Genomic DNA, 13,147 nt, shown 5'->3' with positions numbered 1-13,147 from the left:
CCGCCAATGCCAAATAAGTTGCCCAGTGATATACCCAAGTTCGAAGGTAAGTCTGGAGAGGATCCGTCCAATCACGTGATGACTTACCACCTCTGGTGTGCTTCAAATTCTATCTCGGGTGATTCGATCCGCTTACGTCTTTTCCAGCGTACGCTCATTGGTCTCGCGGCCAAGTGGTACATTGAGTTACCACGGGCCTCTTTTTACAATTTTAGCCAGTTAGCTACCTTGTTCCTAACTCATTTTCAGTTGCCGGTCAGATACGATAACGGCACGGAGCTATTAACTTCATTAAAACAGTCGACCTCCACTTATATTTCCGATCATATTCATGAATGGAGACGTCGAAGACGTTTAGTGAAAGTTTTTATCCCGGACAAAATCTTAGCTGAATGGTTTGTAAAATCATTATTACCGAAGATTACTGAAGATGTAACTAAGGCCGGAGTAGTTACTGAGGAGCAAGTCATTGCTCAAGCCTAGTACCTTGACATAGTTTACACTCAGTCGGGTACGTTGCATGAGAAGATCCCAGATCTTCCTAAGTCGAATCAAATTGATGCTGCTCCTTCGGAGTCTCATGCTGCTGATGGCATGATTGGTACGGTGAATACTAAAAGTAAGAAGAAATCCTCAAAGAATTCTTCTCCAATAATAACCTTACCAGACTCCCCGACAGGAGAGTCTTCTCCTGAAATTACCGCCGATATTCACGCTGTAGAGTCATCTACGGCTAAATCAAAAAATGGTGGCAAGAAGAAAGGCAAGAAGAAGGATAAAGCAGACAAGGCTCCAAAGGAGAAAAAAGAGAAGTCGAAATCTAACGACGAAAAGCGCAAACCTCGCTATCCTTGTTTAATTTGTGAAGAATATCATTTCACAAGAGATTGCCCTCATCGGGCAGAGGTTGTGAAAATCGTTAAAGGTTCCCCAACTCCTGCTGTTTTGAAAGATCCATTTCCAAAGCAGGAGAGTAAAATGATAGGTTCTTCCTCGAGTGCCAGTGAAGAACCCATATTGATGATGTCTCATGTACGGATTGCGACTCGATCGCAAGATTATGGTAGTAAGAATCCTGTTGATGGCAAAGAAGCAAAATCTTCTCATTCTAATCCATCAACCTCAGCTCCCGGTTCCGATCCACTACAGATCGAGAAACCTAACCCGGACTTGGTAATCAAACCGCCCGCCAAGGGTATACTTCGAAAGTCTGCTTTCAATCCACATGCGAGAGCAACTCAGAATTATAACATTGTTGAGGATTTAGTTGTTTCACCCTCAGCAATGTCGGCTTTGGAAGTGCTGCAATCATGCCCAGCACAACGGAAATTACTCTTGTAGGCTATAGGAGCTGTTGATATTCAGGACCCGAACCTGATAATCTTTGATCTAGAAAATAGTACACCGCATCTCCCTCATCAGATGGCTTTCCAGATTCCAGTGATAGTCAAAAACAGACCGATTCATCGGACTGTAATTGATGAAGGAGCTTCTACGTGTATTATGTCGATTCAGTGTTGGAGATCGCTTGGTTCTCCTTCACTAAACCAATCCCCGACGATTCTTAAGGCCTTTGATGGCCGTGGGTTCCATCCGTTTGGCATTCTACAGGATTTACCTATAGGGGTTGAAGGAAAAACCGTTAGTCTGGATGTGGAGGTGGTTGATGCCCCTCTAGACTACAAACTTCTTTTGGGTCGCAGTTGGTCTTACGCTATGACAGCGGTCGTGTCATCGGTCTTCAGAGTTATAAAGTTTCCACATAATGGTAAGATCGTGATGATAGACTAGCTGGCTTATTTTTCATCCGACCCAGCCTCTTCAGAGAGTATCCAGCATGTTGGTAAAACGACTATCCCTTACAAGGATGTTGGTGTAGGATTAGTTAAAGATTCCGGTTTACTGGGAACTTTTCCTTTTCCTTCGATCAATGCAGACCCTTCATTCGCGTCCATTCATGTGATTACTTCAGACACTATTATTTACGATGATCCTTGGATTGTCCCATCTGAATCTGAGATAGACTCATTCGGTGATGCCATGCCTTTGAGTCCATATGAAATTGCTTATGAGGCCGTGCAGTCTTTTTCCGACTCCAGTTCAACCCAATTCGACCAAATGAATGTGGTCCGTGAGGAATCACTTTTCACATCAACCTCAGAACGGATAACGTTTTCCAAAGTTGTGTCATCTGACGAACAACTTCGCGAAATCCTAAGTGTAGACGATCTACCATGGGAAGATCTTCATCATAGATCTTCGTTTTTACCTGAGGGTGATGACTTTGAAAATGATTTTTCATCAATTTTTATAGCTGAATATGTCAAGGACGCTCAGAATCCCATGAAACATCCTGATTCAGAGTTGAATTTGGGAAACATCTCCCAAACTATTGCCATTGACATCTCAGTTAAAACCGGAGTTATTGAAAACATTCATATAGGTGCCTCGTGTACAGATAATGAAATTCAAACATACAAGGTTCTATTTCAAGAATTCCATGACGTGTTTGCCTGGTCCTATGAGGAAATGCCAGGAATTGATCCCTCCATTGTTGTTCATGAAATCAAGACCTACCCGGACGCTAAACCCGTTCGGCAACGTCTGCGTCAAATACACCCTAGGAAAGCGGCTGCAATTAAAGCAGAAGTCAAGAAGCTGTTGAAAGCAGGTTTCATTTATCCGATCCCGTTAACGGATTGGGTATCGAATATTGTTCCGGTTAACAAGAAACAAGGAACAATAAGAATATGTATCGACTATAGGGATATAAATCGTGCTTGTCCAAAAGACAACTATCCCACGCCCTATATCGATCAAATAATTGATGATTGTGCCGGCAGTGAAATATTTTCCTTTATGGACGGTTTTTCCGGTTACAACCAAATCAATATTCTACCTGCCGATCAACCAAAAACGGCTTTCATTTGTCCTTGGGGGACATTTGCTTACTGCAAATTACCTTTTGGACTTAAGAATGCCGGAGCCACTTTCCAATGGGCAATGTCTTACGCGTTTCACGACATCAAGCACATTGTGCAACCATATCTCGATGATTTGCCTGCTCATTCTTTACATCGAGCTGATCACCTTGTCCACTTACGCGCTATTTTTATGAGGTGTCGGCATTATCGAATTCGGTTGAACCCACACAAATGTGTCTTCTGCATAGAAGTGGGACGATTTCTAGGATTTGTCGTTTCAAAAGCCGGTATCCGCGTCGATCCCTCGAAGGTCGAAGCCATCATCAAATTGCCTCCTCCTTCGAGTTTGCGCCAACTCCAAAGTTTGCAGGGGAAAGCAAACTTTTTACGTCGATTCATTCCTAACTACGCCGAGGTTACAAAGGGTTTCACCCGGTTGTTGAAACAAAATGCTCAATTTTCTTGGGATGAGATAGCTCAGAAATCTTTTGATGCACTTAAGCACGCGTTGACCCATGCACCGTTGCTGCATCCTCCCAACTACAACCAGGACTACTTTTTGTATCTCGCCGCCTCCCACTCCACCATTGGAATGGTCTTAGTTCAGGAAGACGAATTCGGAACGGAACATGTGATATATTATCTTAGTAGGACGTTAAATCCCACTGAGCTAAAATATTCACATGTGGAGAAATTGGCCCTGGCAGCTGTTCAGGCTGTCCAGCATCTTCGTCATTACATTCTTCTCCGTAAAACTACAGTGATTTCGGATTGCAACCCTATGATCTATATTTTGACTAAACAATTGCTAGGGGGCAAGTACTCCAAATGGATTGTTATCCTGCAGGAGTTCGATTTGGAGTTCGAGAAGTCCAAGTCTAAGAAATCCTTAGTTTTTGCGGAATTGATGTGTGACTTCCCGCGTGCTGACACGGAAACTGTGGCAAAGGAACCCATTGCGGACGAATCTCTGTTTCTTATCAGCACTTTAGATCCGTGGTATGGGGATATAATCGTCTATCTCCAAACCCAATCCTTTCGGCCCGAAGCTTCAAAGTCGAAATGCCGGAAAATTCGATTCCAGTCCCAACAGTACAGAATTATTGGAGACACTCTTTATCGTCGTGGGGCGGACTTGGTTTTTCATCGTTGCTTAACTCATGAAGAGGCAGAAAGGGTTCTGAATGACTGTCATTCTGGAGCATGTGGCGGTCATATGTCTGGGTATGCCACAGCTCAGAAGGTGTTGCGTGCTGGCTATTTCTAGCCGTCCATGTTTAAAGATTGTATCATTGTGGTCCGGAAATGCCACAACTGTCAATTGTTTGATCGCAAGATGCGCGCACCACCTGCTCCTCTCCACCCTATAATTGTCGTTGGTCCTTTTGCTAAATGGGGTATCGATTTTATTACATGTAACCCTCACTCGGCCGGGGGGCATGCGTATATCATCCTTGCGGTTGATTATTTTACTAAGTGGGCCGAGGCGATGCCTATATTCGAGGCAAGCGGCAAGACAACTGCGATTTTCATATTCAATCATATTATTGCTAGGTTTGGTGTCCCACAAGCGATAATCACTGACCATGGGCGCCATTTTCGAAACATTATGATGACAGAACTTACAAGCCAGCTTGGTTTATGTCATGATAGTTCTACTCCTTATTATCCTCAAGCAAACGGTTTGGTTGAATCCATCAACAAAGTTCTAGTTATCATGATCCGACGAATCATTGTTATTCATCGGTCGAATTGGCATAACATGTTATTTTCAGCGCTTTGGGCATACCGAACCTCAGTAAAAACATCAACAGGGTTCACTCCTTTCCAACTAGTTTATGGTTTGGAAGCGGTGTTTCCCATTGAATGCGAAATCCTATCACTTCAAATGGCTATCAAATTACTTCCAGCTACTTCCGAAGAGGAGAAGCGTCTGTTATACTTAGCTAAATTAGATGAGACTCGACGTGACGTTGCATTGGCAATCGAGACTCACGCAAAAAGGATGAAAGCTCAGTATGATCGTAACGTGACCCCTCGTAATTTTTCGGAAGGAGACCTAGTGCTATTATATGATCAAGCTAACGATAAATTAGGTGCTGGAAAATTCGTTCCCATGTGGCATGGGCCCTACATTGTCAAGCGAAAGCTAGCAAAAGGGGCCTATGAGCTGGTAGATTTTGATGGGGACTCTTTGGGTAAGCCCAGAAATGGACTTTACCTAAAGAGGTATTATGCTTAAATGGTGGGTATGGAGATTCAGTTAGTTTTAGTTATGTTACTTTTTCTTTCTAGCTGGTATGTTTGCTTAGTTTAGACAGTGTGCTTAGCTTAGAGAGTGTGTTTTTCGTCGTTATTCTGGCTTATCTTGGTTTTACTCTTGATATTGCAGATGTCGACGCCTCTCCAAACGTACATTGGATTTGCTAATGGTGCTTGTTGTAGTACATGGAATATCTCTTCCGCAGCTTGGGTTATCTATTCGCCCTCTGACGAGTTAGTTTCTATGCATGGGGTGAGCCTCGGTCAAACAACAAACAACATTGCAGAATATAGTGCAGTGATTGAACTATTATCTGAATCTATTTCATTTGGGATTCAGAGTTTGATAGTGAGGTTAGATTCTGAACTCGTTGTATTACAGCTTAATAGAGTCTATGCCATTAGAAATCCGGTGTTATTAAGATTTTTTTTGAGGGTGCGTCTCTTGGAACGTGAATTTGATTACATTGAATATCAGCATATTCCAAGGTCTTTAAATACATTAGCAGATGCAATGGCGTCTCGAATGTTAAATAGACATTTGTAACAATCATAAATGTAAATTTATAAACATTTCATCACACATGTTTAACAAAATAAGCCGGTAATAATGATATATATAGATAGGAGTGTGTCAGAAAATATACATCGTCTTCGATCATAGGTTGAAAAACACCTTATGATCGGCAAAAATGATAAGTACAAAAAACCAAAAATGTCGCATGTGTCTACAAAAGTGACTAGCCAATCATTGGTGGTGCTCTCTATACGAGACCACTGCATGCGCTACCCTACACAGGAACCTCCTGAAAGGTCCTAGGACTGTGACCACATAGCGCTGAAGTCGGATAGGAATGTCATCTATAGTGGTCTCTGGTATACCCGCCGTCAAACGCTCTAGATCCTGTTCCAGCTCGGCTAAGGTCTCTGCGGCCGCATCCTGTGGGGCCGGTGCTGGTACAGCTGGTACTCTTCTCTCAAAAGCCCAGAGATTGGCCGGACGCCGTGGACCTACATCTGCATTTTGAAAATTTGCGCTGTCAGTTTTGAGACGATATATAAAAAAAAAAAAAAAATAGATAATTTAAAAAACTCGTGAAAAATGAAATACCTCTGTCGTCCCATTGTTCTCCCTGTGGAAGAACCATGTCCAGATCATTGCGAAAATCCATTCCGGCATAAGGAAAATCCTGAATCGCAAAGACCTGGCCCTCCAGCCAGTGAAAGTAACCATCAGGAAATCGAACAACTGCTGCTCCCTCATCAGGATGCCGGGCCATTACCGCAACCCATCTCGTCAACTTAGGCTCCCGAGGAGGCCCAACTGGAATTGTAAGATGCTGGGGGATCAACATTGGAACTCTCTCTAGGGCAAAGCTCACAACTAAAGGCCCATATCCAAAGGTCTTCAGTTGTCCGTTCTTTGCCCTAGTCAGTTGGCCTTTCATATTGGCCAGCACAGCATCGCACCCGTTGAAAATGGTACCTCGGAAGCAATCTATAGCCATCTGCATTTGGGAACCAGTGGCTATGTGCAAAGCGGCAGCACCGCAAAATCTGGTAACTATAAAGGCAATTACCATAAGTTCAGGTTGGGATATGTATTTGATTTCTATCCCCTTCTCCTGGTTTTGATTGTTGCACCACTCTAGCCGGAGACTAGCAAGGGATTGGCCACCCGGCCTAGTCCCGAATAGAGAGAGTTGCTCGCCCCTGTTAGGCAAGCCAGTGAGAAAGTATATGTCGGAGGACTCTATCTTGAGCTGGTGTTCTCCGATGTAAAAACATTGATCCTGAATATTCCACCTTTCAACCAGCCACTCTAAGAATGGCACCTGGGCCCTCATGCCAGGTATGGCCCAGTACTTGTAGAGACCGCATGCCTTTAAAGCATCAATGGAAGGTTGATGACCTATTGCGGCCAAATCGACATCTTCGTGTTCTCTTTCACGCCAATCTAGCATGGTGGGCAGTCTACACACCAAAAAACATTAATTAGAATTCACAAAATAAAATTTTGATGGTTGATTTTTGTGTTTAGGGTTTGAAAATCCGCTTTGCGCGGAGTACGCACCCCGCGTTTAGAAAACAGAGCGGCGGGACGCAGCTGTTCTGAAGGTGGGCTGCGTACTCCGACCTTTTTCCCATATACGAAAAAGTCGGGGTACGCAGGTCGCCCATGGGGCACCTACGTCCCCCGAGAAGCGGACCCTAAAAGCCAAAACCCTCTAAAAAATCAAACTAGAACTTGAAATGAAATTATAAACAGATGAAATTGAAGAGGAGGATGTTGTGAAATACCTGAAAGAGACGGCGCTCGATTCTGACGGTCGGATTCTCCGCAAAGTCCAGGGGAAGTTTCTTGTCAAAAGCCCTTTTCTCAACCTCAACAGTAAAATGGTAAAAATGACATGGTACAAAGTATTTTTATAGGTTTTTTGGATGAATGAATGCTAAGTTTGTTTATTTTTCACCATGAAAGGATATTTTTCAATGTATTTTTGCCCATCTTAAACAGGTATGAGTAATGTGTTGTTTTTGTGCAGGACAAAAGGAATTTAGGGTAAAATCATCATTTTTTACGAACCAAGAAATCAGAGTCATCTTTTAAGCCCTTTTCTGACTCCTAAAACATGAAAAGATTGCCGAGCGTTTCTTTTACACTCGTTAAAACGGAATTAAAAGATGGTCCTCTTACAGCCCTTTTCTGACCGTGAAAACACGAAAAGGTTGCCGGATTTTTGTCGTTTCAAATTCGATACTGGAAATAAAATGACATGCCTCTGATCGCTTTTTACTTTTCAGGTCAAAGGCATTAATCATGAAAGTACTCCTTGGTCGCAAGATCAAGCAGTTCTCTCAAGTATTATTTTATACTTTTTCGGGCTTGAGAGACACAAATTTACGAAAAAGTTCACCTTGGAGTCTCCTTTAGTTTTTTCAAACTCTCTAAAATTGAAAAACGTCGAGTTTCTCCTATACTGGACTCGTTAAAATTTCACAATAAAGGACCTGTTCGATTACAAACAGGAACAGACCACTCCTTCTTAGGGTCCGAATCTAAACTAAGTTGGACTCATCCGAAGGATGAGCTTATAATCAAGCATATGTTATCCTCCTCAAGCTTGTAAAAAATAAAGAGGTACTTGCCAGAAATGGTGGGGGAAAAGAGAGAAGAATGAACCTATTTGTTATCCTTTGTTACAGAAGAACCTTATCACCGCTCTTGAACACAACACTTTTCATTCACCTGGGTTGGGAAATCCTTTGCCTTAAAGTTGATCAAACCACTTTGAAAGTCTTCAACCGTTTCTGGGTATTAACTTTGGGTCAATCGTCACCAAGCCATTTGTCGTGTCGTTATGTGTTCAAGAGGTCTCTGCAAATAAACCATTCATATGCAAAATACTTGTCATCCATTTGGCCATCCCTGAGTCAGTCCTTACAACAACATTTCTTCAACTTGAACAATGATTTCGTGTTGTGGGCTTGCCTGCAACGGGTCTCTTTCTATCGACATCAGCACATTATCTAGAAAGATGACTTAGAAATCGTCAGTACCTTGAAGTCTGCATGCATCAATGGCAGGTTTCTCGCCTTTGACGACAGTTTACAACATTAACTTTCGATCGAAGGATTCCGTGACGTGTTCGACATCAACTCATTCATTCACATTTCATGGATTGTACTGGGTACTTTGAGAACCATTGACATTACTGGTGGTCTCTCTCACACTTGTTAACAGTTTACATCATCGACTGGTAATCAAGTGGTTTCTACCATGCTCGACATCAACTCATTTATTCGCATGGATAGAATCGTACCAATTCGGGAAGTAGAAATGAAGACCCTGGATCTAGTTTCCACCATCCAGGCTGCGAGGAGTTTTGTATTCATTATATGGTAGACTAATCATAAATAGATGGCTGCGTCCATATTGTGTCTTCAAAAGTCTATGATTGTAATGTACTGCAAAATCATTCTTGTATCAGAGCAGTAGTTAGATTGTTAGTTAAAGTTTTCAATCTGAGTATGGGAATGCCTACCTCAGCGATGATATCATCTTATATATGTATTTTGTGTTGAATATTTACAGGTTCTGACCGGGTCCTCCGCAAGATACTCCTTGAAATGATAAAGTACTTCACCCTTCCTAGATCATAAAAACCCTAATCTACTACAGGCTTCGCACTTTAGGGGGCAATCTGTTACACTAAAAAATGTCACCATGACTATTTGCAGTTAGTATGGCTCCATCCACTGTCATACTATCCTCCTTGGCAAGTCTCATGCCTCTGCTCTTCATGTCAAACTTCAAGAAAGAGAGAAAGTCATTAAAGTCAATTATCTCTGGTACGCAGTTTCTCTTAGCCTTACCTGCGTGTACGCAACCCAAGTTCACAATACCTGCGTACTTGTACGCTCTGTATGTAAAGGGGTGGGTGCGTACTCCTGTAAAGGTCAAAAGGCGCAAGTTTCACTCCAAAAAAGTTACTTGTGGTCATTTCTAGAGTCTTCTAGAAGCTTGTTTGACGTGTATGAAGCGCCTCCAGATGGTTCATGTATCCCTACCAAAGAGGAACTTATCCCATCAAGAGGGGAGCTATCCCATCCAAAGAGGGGATTATCCCATTGATGGTGGACCTGAATAAATTCCTCTAGAGCACTATAAATACAGGCATTGGGCCAAAGGGAGGAGAGGTTGAAAGCTAAACATTCCTAAGGGTAGATGCTACTGGAATTAGGACTTCCTTGTAGAAGCTTGTGACGAGAGATTACCATCTTTACTTGTTTCCATTGGGAGGTGGGTGAGCTGATCAGAGTAAGGGAGAACTCTTGTGGACCCTGGGAGGAGCTTGCACAACACCAAGGCTTAGGTTGTAATGGTTCCTTTTGTTACCTTTTAATACAAATTAGTCCATTCTTCTCAACAATTTGTTATTTATGAGTTGTTTCATATACTCCTTGGTCTATATGTTAAATATGTTTTATTTTATGTGATATTCAAGTGCTATTTAATCGTTTGATTGTTAGTGAATGCAGGTTTCGAAGGGAAGGAGGAGCTCATCCGGATCAATGAAGCTGGACTACTACAACAGCGTTGGATTACAGGTAGGATCTAAACACTTGATTTCTCATATTGTAAAAGCATATTTAGGGAAGGATTGCTCTTATTTGTCTTGTTTGTCATTAGAAAGTCTTAGGCTTCTAGGAAGGTCGGTTGTGTCCACACTAACGACTCTTTCCACGTGACAACTTCGTAGTGGAAATGTTATAGCGGAAATTCCATGATGACCTATTTTAGATGAAATTCTGGAGCTTGCAAAAACTATAACTTCCTCAGATCATATCTCCGAAAATATAGCGAGACAAGCTCTAAAATTTCGACCCGAGGTTCAGCGAGAGTTCATCTCAAATGTAGTCTTTGTATGGGGACTACATGGGCCTAAAAATATAATAAGGGGGTTGTACTAATAACAATAAGGGGTTACACTAGTATTATAGGGACGATCCTCCACAGTGAGTGGGGGAAGTCCTAACAACAGTCTAGCTTGATGACGAGGGCTGGATGTAGCCACGATGGTCAATAATTTTTATCAATAAATTTTATAGTGATGTTTATTAAAGTCTTAGTGATAACACTCTAGCACTTAAAAAATAAAAAATACACTAAGGAAATCAATTAACAAGCAGAGGGAAATGACCCTGTCTAATAAGCACCGATCACTGGAGATGAAAACCAATATCACAATGAATAACAAAGAGAGTTGGCCAAATGTACAGTTATGATTACTCTTGAGCTTTGCCCGAACCTCAGATTAAGGGGCAAAGTACTCTCGTGAAGATGAGCACGCTCCCAAAAACTAAAGACAGAGTAGGTTTGTCTGTGTTAAGTACCAAGGCAGCCCACCCTAGTCACCTTGTGTTTGTCCCTAAAAGTATGGCCACTAAGGATACCTCAAATCACAGACACTACGGGGGGGGGACATAGTCATAGATAGTACATTGTGTGGGCAGGATACCTTAGTCCCTAACATAGCTCCGATATCCCTAAAGGGATCCCCAATACACAGAATACCCAAAGGAGATGTAAGAAAAGGCAAGCTACCTTCACTTACAATTTTATGTTGTCTCGTATTTAGCTTCGCTTTTACTGGAGTGGTCCTGGATAATATGAGTGCAGAATACTTTCTCTCTTTAATGACACTAGTTTCGGTGTATGATCTTGGGAAGTTAACTCACACTTCCTATCCCAAGATCCTAGCCTAAACTAAAGCGTGTTTACTCTAAAAAGAGTTGCTGATTGATTTTATTAGGTAGATTTTAAATGTACTTCGTTAGAGTCTTCAGTAGGGGTGTTGGCATATGAAATTATATGGGACTCTGACTCAAATCATGCAAAAACAATGCTTGTAAATTTTCACTTTCGATGAGTAGGTTTCTTCTACAAATGGAGAGTCATTCATACACAAATATTGATTCCATGCATCTTATTAAGTAAAACACTAGCATATCTAACAGAACTTCAATGCTCACTTAACAATTATTGAAACCAAATAATGCAGATCTAACCAGCGAAGCAGAAAATAGTAAATTTTTTTGTATTTTTTCTTTAATGAAAACAAAAACTTTAAGAACTAAAGATATTTTCTTTTAAAAAAAAATTGTTTAGGACACAGATCAGTCAAACAAGTGCAGCTGCAGATCCCTGATCAGTCTACAAGAAGATTTCCCACCCCATGAGTTCACAAGGTAAGATGTTTATCAAGAAATGGCTGACTAACGCTTTGTATTAGAGGCTACAGATAGTTAGTTTCAACACTAACGCTCTATTTGTGAGGGCACAGTGCCTTATAAAGAACTATTTTTCACTGGTAACCTATGTGAGTGAGGAAAAATGCTTAAAAAATGGGCTGTGGGAATCAGATCTAGGGCTAAGAACTGAGAGAAGGGTCTTGTATGGTCTTGAGTGGTTAGAAAGGGAATGAAGAAGCACAGGAAGGCCTGGAAGAAAGAGAGATCTAGGAACTTTCTGGGAAAAAACAGGAACTAAGTGTAGTCCCCAGTGGAGTCACCAATTCTGCTATAGGGATTAATGCACGAGTGTTTGGTGATGTAGAAAACCCTCAAGGATCTTCCCGGGATCCTCGACAGACAGTCAGATTAGCTGCAACTGTCACAAAGATACATACATATCTATGTTTAACAAATGAATATCAAAGCGAGAAGGACTTATTACCTCGAGTCTTAGTGTGGTGTTGTTGGAGAGCACAATGCAGCTAGGCAGAAGACCCCTGAGCCGGCTCCATATCAAAACCTGCACATAGCAAAGACAAGCGTAATATCACAACATAAAACCTTGATAAACAAATGTATGAACATATAAAATATATTTAGTTGCATATAACTAAGCCACTCATGCTAGAAGATATTAGATAAACATATAAACAAGTTATACTACCAACATCACAGAGTGGACAACACAACTGCAATTCTAGTTCTATATTGATGTAGAAAGAGTGATTACAACCATCAGTTGCATCAACCTTTCCTTACCCCTCCGACTCCTCTTTCTCTCTCCCTTCTTAACCTCTTCTAATGCCTTAGTCCGAGACTCTGCTCGACATTCAAATAAGAAATCCTTTCAAATGGTTCGACCTCTTTCACAATAGCCCACGCCTTGCATATATAACATGTAGGGTTAGGGTTTCTAAGTCGTTCATGAGTTCCATTAGGCAAAGCAGTGATGTTTCCATGCCTTAGTGCTCTTTCCCATTTGCATACTCCATTAGGAATTAGTAATTCCCCCAAACAGGTCAATTTCTGATGTTTCCTTGCTTTTATGAGCTGAAATAGGAGAGAATCTAGGGATATTTTCTCAGTTAATTCACTCCTTTAACCCATAGAAACTGATGTAGGGTCACTAAAGTTGTTCCTGAGGTAACAAGTAGAGTTACGCT

This window comes from Pinus tabuliformis, chromosome 7 (genome assembly GCF_031772625.1).
Source record: "Pinus tabuliformis cultivar Carrire ecotype Pingquan chromosome 7, CPIR1, whole genome shotgun sequence".
Classification (NCBI taxonomy): domain Eukaryota; kingdom Viridiplantae; phylum Streptophyta; class Pinopsida; order Pinales; family Pinaceae; genus Pinus; species Pinus tabuliformis.
The sequence above is the reverse complement of the archived record's forward strand: the minus strand, read 5'-3'. Positions refer to the sequence as shown.